Genomic DNA, 9,059 nt, shown 5'->3' with positions numbered 1-9,059 from the left:
GCACAGGCTGGTGTGCTTCTTCCATGTGGGCTCTGCTGCCTCTGAGCTAAGCGATCATTTCAGGGAGGTGAGCACACAATGATATGATTTTTTTGTTCTTTGATGCCTGATAACTGATCCCTTTGGCACCTTGTGATCACGCAGGGTGGTATACCTCTTCCATATGGGCTCCATTGCTTCTGAGCTAGATGGCTGCCCGTTTACCCTGAAGCCTTTAAGATCCCCGACGCTACATCTTTTGACAGCCAGGCACCATCAACTTTCTTCCCCACATTTGCGTAAGGAATGTTCTAAGAGCTGTAAGAGCCCCGAATAAAATTATTTTTTTTAAAAACCCCAAACTAAGACTATCTCAGGTTTTTTAATACTGTTATCATACTCTAGGTTTTCTGAATATTGTAATCAAACTATTCAAATGTGTTACAATAAGTCACAAGTGTATTTAATACTTTCCCGGAAATGTGGCTTTCTTGCTCTTTTGGCCTTACCACCTGCTTGTCTACTTACATGTTTAACAACTAGGTATTGCAGGCTCTGCAGCCACAGCTATCTCTGCACTCACCACCCGGAGTCATGGCTTGAAAGGCCTCTGCAGTATAATTAATGTAAATATTAACAGATTAAAAGCCACCATTTTAAAATTGTCAGTACAAATTAAGTCCTTAGCTGAAGTAGCCTTGTGTTTAAATTTGTTATTCCTTAAACAAGGTAAACTATACACTGCCCTTTAAAAAACTGTTATTTTTATGCAAACAAAACTGGGATTATACAAAAACCTCTCCCTTTAGTCTGAAAAGTGTAAAAAAGGATGATGAAAAATAAAATTTACAGTCAACTGGTGTCAAAAATTGTTTAAGTGGTCTCCTTGGGTTGCTACCTTAATTACTGATCTTGCTGATCCCCTATTATTATTAATACTGAAACTTTTAATTGAACCATGCATTATTAATGCATTAGTAATGCTCATCCAAAACCATATAGGGGCTATTAAGCTTATGATTTTAAAAATTCAATATACAGGAAAAAAAATTCAATATACAACCCTAAATCCAGAAAATGGTGCTAATAAATCAACGATTTGATTCCTAAAGAGAAATAGCAGGGAATGGGACAAACGAGCACTAGTTACCGTAATGCCATCTTGTTAACTGCTGAGTAACTGTCTCCTTCCTCCTCCCATCTCGGAAAATTCCACTCGTGATTAATTTTAAACTGTACTCAGTTCTCAAGATCAGAACATTGCAATTAATATTGTTCTTTTGACGTTGTAACCAGGATGTTATAGTCCACACAGTACCCTGTAATGCTCACTAACTCTAAAGATAACATTAGTTTTGCTGTCTGCTGCTGTCCATGCTTGCTTAAGTCCTAGACATATAATAGACAAGTTTGCCTTTAAAATGCACTGAAATATCCACTCTGAACTGTAATCAAGGAGTTGATTTTAGAGTCTCGCAGTTCAGTTATAACCAAATAAAACACTCTTCTAAATTTCAAGACCTTATAGTGGCTGTCATTTATTTAAACCCACAACATTCATTGAACTGGAGAATGTTTTGTTGTATATATTTTGTCACAATTTTTTAAAATTACAATAATAACAATGAGTATAAGGAAGAAGAAAATACTCTAAAATGATTGTACGTACAGCTCTTCTTGATAAGATTGAACTACTGAATTATATGATATGTGGATGAATTACCAATAAAACTGTTAAAAACTGAATGCAGCATATTTGATAGCAAAGTGGCAGTTCCAGGGCTAGGCCCTAAGAAGTTTGACAGCTTTCACTACCCTCTTGGGATCCAATGATCAGCTAAGACTATCAGGCTAGACTACTGGGTGATAAGCAACCACGTGGCTACAGAAAGACTTAGCCAGCCCTCAGCTGTTTCTACCACCTTAGTTACCGTATATACTCAAGTATAAGCTGACCTGAATATCAGTCGAGGCACCTATTTTTACCACAGAAACTACATAAAAATGTGCTGGAAAAACTCGGCTTATCCAGAGTATATACGGTAGATCACCAGACATAGTCGGAAAGCCATTTTGGTCATTCTTGCCCTAGCCAGGCTCCTAGCTGAATGCTGTCATGTGGTCTCAGTTGATATCATATGAAGCAGAAAAACAACCCTGCTGAGGCCAACTAACCCACAGAAGCATGAAAAGCTAAGCATTACTCTTGTGTCACTAAGTTCCAGGGGAAATTTCTGGGAGGTCACACCGGGCACCCTGGAATAGGGCCTGAGGCTGTGAGGCCCAAGAGACTGCTAACCCCTTCCTTCCTGCAAAGCTTTGGGACTATCCCATCAGACTGCTAACCCCTTTCTCCCTACAAAGGAGGTTTGTGACTAGCCCATTCTCAGGAGCTGTTTGAGCTGGAAGTCAGCAAGGCTCTCCTTTCAGTTCAATGATAAACCTACCACTCCAGTATGAATTTTATAAGCAGGTGCCAAATTAACACAGATTGGAATCAATGCTAAACGGTGGCTCAGGAAAATCTAGTAGGTGGGGGCTGGGAGGAGGATGGTGTGGAGGGCAAGTTTAGTCCCAGTGATGGGTTTCTGAGGAAGCCTGGAAGGTGATGAGTTTTCTTCTGGGCCCTTAAGCTCAAGTTGACTTTCACAGGTAAATAGAGGAGTCAGGATGACCGTGAATGAGGGAACAGCTTGTGCAAAGATACTAGAAAGATACTAGGCATGGTAGAGGCTAAGATTTGCACTGGCATGATGCTTTTGAGATGCAAGAAGATACAATTGTTTGTGTTACTCAACTGCTTACAACTGAATCTGAGATAACAATCTAGCCTTTGTCTGGAAGACAGTCTCATCTTCTTGGTGAGATGGAAATCTCTTGATGGCATCATCTGAGACAGTGCTAGAAAGCTCAGTTCCTGACTTGCCCTATCCCCACCCGACAAAGCAACTTTTCAAGGCCTTCTTGGTTTTCATTTTGTGTGCTTCCCTCATCGCTCCTGGTATTTTATTTTCCTTCTGTATTTTTCCTTTTTTATCTTCTTCCTGTATCACCTTAAGCCTTTAACGAGAGGAGATGAGGTACATGTAAAAATAAACAAATGTTAACTCTAACGTATTATCTTTAAGCACCTGGTAGGCATGTCCACAGCTCAGAATGAAGTGCAGCTAAGAGCAAGCCTGGGGCTGGATCCCCTGGGGAGTTTCTAGAGCATTTTAGACTGAAAGCAGGGTAAATTCTTGGAGACTTTGGAGATTAAAAGTGGGCCTGTATGGATAGGAACTGGAAACACAGGGAATCCAGGACAGATGAACCCCTCAGGACCAGTGGTGAGAATGGTAATACTAGGAGGGTGGAGGGAAGGTGGGGTAGAAAGGGGGGACTGATCACAAGGCTCTAAATTTAACCCCTCCTTGGGGGACAGACAACAGAAAAGTGGGTGAAGGGTGACGTTGGACAGTGTAAAGAATGACAAAATAATAATTTATAAATTATCAAGGGTTCATGAGAGGGCGGGGGTGGAGAGGGAGGTGGAAAATGAGGAGCTGAGACCAAGGGCTCAAGTAGAAAGCAAATGTTTTGAGAATGATTGTGATAAGAGTTGTAGGAGCTCCCAATAAAATGATTTTTTTAAAGTGGGCCTGAATGCGGAGTCAGCTTTGAGAGAAACTGGCTGAGCAAGTCCAGCTGCTACCTGACTTCCATGTCACATTTAGGGTGAGATAAGGAGATATGCATCTTCACATTTTCTGAGCCCAGGAAATGAAGTTCCCTTTAGAGTAGGACAGGAGCCCTGGTGGCACGGTGGTTATGAATTAAGGCTACTAACTGCAAGGTTAGCAGTTCTAACTCACTAGCCCCCGTGAGGGTGAAAAAGACAAGACAGGAGTCTTGTAGCTTAACTCCTATAAAGAGTTAGTCTTGGAAACCCATAGGGGCAGTTCTACCCTGCCCTCCGGTCACTGTGAGTCAGCATGACTAGATGGCAGTGAGTTTTTGTAGTTTGGGTTGGAATAGGGCAGGGGCCCTGAGTGGTGCAAATGATTAAGGAGCTTGACTGCTAAGTGGAAGGTTGGAGGTTCAAATCTACTCAGAGGTGCCTCAGAAGAACAATATCGTGATCAACTTCTGAAAAAAATCAGCCACTAGAAACCACATGGAGCAATTCCACTGTGGCATCCAGGGGGTTGCTATGAGCTGGGGTGGACTTGATGGCAACCACTTAACTGGTTTATATTAAAAACCCAAAGCCGAGCATGTAGACAAGTATAGAAAAGAGATGGGGACTCACGACACATGGAATCCAGGAACAGGGGTGGGAATAGCCATACCATAAGGGTAAGGATAAAGGGGGGGAGGGGAAGGGAAAAGGGGAATCGATCACAATGATCGACACATAGCCATACACCCCTCTCTAGGGGGAGGAACAACAGAAAACACAGGGCAGGGAGACAGCGGTCAGTGTCAAGACATGAAAATAATCATAATTTATAATCTACCAAGGGGGCATAAGGGGGAGGGGGGCGAAATGAGGAACTGATACCAAAGGCTCAATAGAAAGTAAATTTCTAGAAATGAATGAGCACAACACATGTACAAACATGCCTGATGCAATCAATGTATGGATTGTAACAAGAGATATGAGTCCCTAATAAAATGATTAAAAAACAAACAAACCCAAAGCCTTTGCCATGTAGCCCATTTCGGACTTTTACAGAACACGAGAACAGGACAGGACCGCCCCACAGGGTTTCCAAGAAAACAGACTGCCTGATTCCACCAAGTGGTTGATGGTTTCTAACTGCCAACTCTGCCACTTTACTGAGAACTTAGAACTGGAGCTATTTTTTTTAGGAAGTTGTATTGACATATACAATCTATCATTGGATCTTATTGATTTGTGTAAATTTCCCATTGTTTCCAAGGACATGACCCATAGTACCTGTAAGGACGAAGTCTTGCCGGCTTAGGCAAGCCTGGGCAGCCTAGTCAACATTTTCGTTTTCATCTTTTTGACCTTCCTCAGGCTGGGCAACCCATTGTATGGAGAGGCCATGCTTGAGACTATGGATGTTTCCAGGTAGAGATTAAGGACAGAGAATATGCTTTCTGCTTCTCTGTAAACATCTGAGAAGATGTTGAACAATTACCTGAGGCAATCCTTGTCTCCTCCCTTAAGTCATGGGCTGGAGAGGAGACCAGTAAGCGTGGTGCTATCTGGGCTGAGAGGAAGAGCAAGCAGCAGTAAAGTACTCAGGGAGAAGGCAGTGTCCCCAGTTGATAAAGTACTGGCCATTTTGACTCAGCTCATGGATGGCTTAGTAGAAGGAGCCTAGACGAATTGCCAGACCATGGAGGGCAGAGCCGCAAACACACAGCTATTTCATGTTTAGGAGCTATAAAGACAAAATTTGAACCTTGTTTTTGTTGTTGGGTGCTATTGAGTTGGTCCCAACTCTTAGCAACCCTACGCATGACTTAACAAAGCCCTGCCTGGCCCAGCACCTTTCTCACGATTGTTCTCCCGTTTGCGTCCAGTGTGGCAGCCACTGTGTCAATCCACCTGGCCAACAATTTCCCTCTCTTTTGCGGCCCCTCCACTTTACCAGGGATGGTGTCCCTCTCCTGACAACATGCCCAAAGTATGTGAGATGAAGTTTCGCCCTCCCTCCGTGCCTCTGAGGAGCACTCTGGCTGTACTTCTAAGACAGGTTTGTTGTTCTGTTAGCAGTCTATAGGTACTTACAATATTCTTCATCAGCACCCTAATTCAAATGCATAGGTTCTTTTCCTTGGCAATTAAAAAAACGAATATAACTTGAACTTTAGATTTGTTTTATTTTTAATTTTCAACAAATGTCCACTGATTGCCTACTACCAGTCATGAATGCACCAGACACGGAAGATCCCATGAATGAATAAATGACAGTATCCAAGAGGATAAACACATTCATTGTTGCAAACTGCCCCCCTCCCATGGCATTATAAATCATAATATGTGCCATCGTCATCATCATTACAGTAGAAACCAAACCCACTGTTGCTGAGTTGATTCAAACTCATGGCATCCTCATGCGTTACAGGGCATCACTGTTCCGTGCATTTTTCTTGGCCGTAATCTTTATCGGAGCTTATTGTCAGGCTATTCTTTCCTGGCACCAATCTCCAGGCTAGTTGTTGTCATTGTTAGGTGCATGCGATCAAGTTGATTCTGCTCACAGTGACCCTAGGTGCAACAGAAGAAACCCCACTCAGCCCTGCACCCCCTCCCCACTGTTGTTGGAGCTCATGATTGCAGTCATGGTGGCAGTCCATCACCTTGGGGGGCTTCCTCTTCTTTGCTGCACTTCTCCTTTACCCAGCAGAATGTCTTTCTCGAGGGACTGGTTCTTTCGGATTATATCCAAAGTGCATGAGATGAACTCTCACTGTCCTCACTTCTAAGGAGCATCCTGGCCAAGTGCAAAGTGTGTCCCTCAGCAGTCCATATCCTCAGACCTAGTATGAATTCATTCCACTATCTGCCAGGTGCTGAGCTGGGCATCCGTAAGTTAATTCCCTCATTCAGTCCTCACAATTCCACTTGGCAAGTGTGTTTATCGGCCTACGTCACCGGCGCAACAACTGAAGGCAGAGCTGAGTTCCCAAAGCATTCCCTTGACCAGGAGGGAAACAGCAGGCTGCTTCGAGAGAAAGGAAAGAACTTGTCTTCCAGTGGACAGGAGGGAAGGTCTCCCTTCACTCTCCACACCCTCAAATCCTTACTTTTTTCAGTCCCAGGGAGATGACACCAATATACCAGTGACCTACTGACCTGGTGGGGAGTAACTCTGAGTCAGAAGCAGAGAGTGCCAGGCAATTTCCCACCTACCTGCTAGGTCACAAAGTAGGATCAGGAATGGAGTTGGATCAAGGAGGATAATTGTGCCTTGCCAAGCTAATTATAACCTGTGCACTCTGTGATCAAAATGTCTGACTCAGAAGGTCTTGCTTTTTTTTTTTATTAATATCGTTCTTATTTATTTATTTTTTAATAAGGTCTTGCTTTATTCACCTACCTGGCTCCCAAAGAACTGAACCTAATTCACAGGCAAGTCAGTATCCTGGAGTTCTACTGTCTGGAGAAAGCTGACTCCCAGGAGCCCAACTCATAGAAGGCAAAAGTCTGTAGCTAGATAACCAAAAAAGCAAAACAAAAGTGTGTTGATTAACAGTTGGTTAGTCCTTCAATGGTTGCAAGGCTTCTCACCCAATTGGATCACCTCCTGTTCCAAAAGCAGCAGTCCGACTTCGTCATTAGTGGGCTGCTTTCTGGGTGTATCCAGAGAGTAAAGCAAAGAAGCCATTGTGAGCGCTTTTCACTCATCCAAGCCAGGGTGGAGGCCCAACGAGTTATCTATGCGCATCCATGTGAGCCCCAGTTCCATGTTGCTCTTTGCCCGGTCTGTGTTGGGTAGTAAGTGCCAATTGCTGGTCTCTGGGGTTTCCCCAATTCATTTCTTTTCCTTCTCCAACCTCATTCCACTGACACATGTCGTTGCTAGACGCCATCAAGCTGGTTCCCACTCATGGTGATCTTCTGTACAACAGAATGAAATGCTGCCACTTCCTGCGCGTCCTCGCAACCGCTGCTGTGTTTGAGTTCATGGTTGCAGCCACTGTGCTCACAGGAATCAAATCAGCTACATCTGTGGACGAAATGATTAAGAAGTTCAATATTATCTGTCATAACAAGGCCTCGGGCTGACTGCAGAACTAGTCATCCATTGTGCATATGCAAGTTCAACTTGGAACTAACTGAAGACAATGACAATAAGTCCTAAGAGATCCAAAGTACAACCTTGAATATGTCCCAGCTGGACGTAGTGGCCGTCTCAAAATGAGAAGGTCTTTGAACACGAATGACCAAAGACCAGAGGAGGGGTGGCATGGCGTCAAGACATAAGACATGAAGGAAGTAAAATGGCATTAAACAGACTGAAAAGAAGCAAATGGATGGCAGAAGAGACTCTGAAAATTGCTCTCGAATGCAGAGTAGGTGCAGTGAATGGAAGAAATGATGAAGGGAAAGAGCGGAGTCGGAAAATCAAAGGGTGGCTTGAGAAGACAAGGTATTACAATGAGATACGCACAAACTGGTGCTAGGAAACCAGAAGGGAAGACAGACAGCTCCGTGATTTCCAAGCGGAAAGAGCTGAAGAAAAAATGCAAGCCTCAAGATGCAATATTTAAGGGTTCTTATATTTGAAACAAAATATTGATTCAGGAATCATCAAAGATGCCAGAAAAACACAGTCCTTGTACAATTCACAAATATTCCATGAAATTTATTCAATTCGGTTGCTCATCATTAAACAGCATCACAGTTTAAACATGCCCACATGTTCCCAAATTCATTATTTGTGAAATGTTTTTCTTATCAAAGGTATTCTCACTGCTATTGTCAGGGCTGACTTTCAGTGATCCCCTGTGGGTTTCTGTGACTCTAACTCATGATGGGTGTAGAAAGCCTGGTCTTTCTTCCATAAACAAAGATATTAAGCAGAACCTTATGAAACTGCTGGTGTTTACAGGGCAAAAAAAGTGCCAGATAGTGAGACCTTCGTTGGTTCAACTAATGACAAACCAGACCCATGGTGGGAAGAGGAGTCTGCGTAGAATGAGTGTCCCCGCCTTTCCAAGCCTTGGTAGTGGTGGTCTGTGTGTGGAGCCAAATTAGTGTATTGTGGGGGGGCAGGGGTGGAGGAGGGGGGCAGCTTTCAACCATGTCCTCTGCTACCTTTCTAACAAAAACAAAAATCCTGGGTAGCTGCTGGTACCTGGAGACACAACCTCTGATCAGGGATGAGCAAGAGAGGCTGGAGGTTGAGGAGGAAGCGTGAATCCTTAGTTGCGTGTAAAAGAATTATGATGTGTTCCGCCAGAGAAGTCCATCGGAACATTAGTCCATGGGTTTGTCCATTTCCCTCTAAACAGGGAAAGAGGTGTTGAACTAAACCTAGTGCAGATGTTCTTTATTTCACAAACATCAAACTTCTGTGTTGTAGGTTATGTGTGTTTCCACCCTCGTGTTCTCAATA

This window comes from Echinops telfairi, unplaced genomic scaffold (genome assembly GCF_000313985.2).
Source record: "Echinops telfairi isolate 266 unplaced genomic scaffold, ASM31398v2 ScPeMD7_7422;HRSCAF=8460, whole genome shotgun sequence".
Classification (NCBI taxonomy): Eukaryota; Metazoa; Chordata; class Mammalia; order Afrosoricida; family Tenrecidae; genus Echinops; species Echinops telfairi.
The sequence above is the reverse complement of the archived record's forward strand: the minus strand, read 5'-3'. Positions refer to the sequence as shown.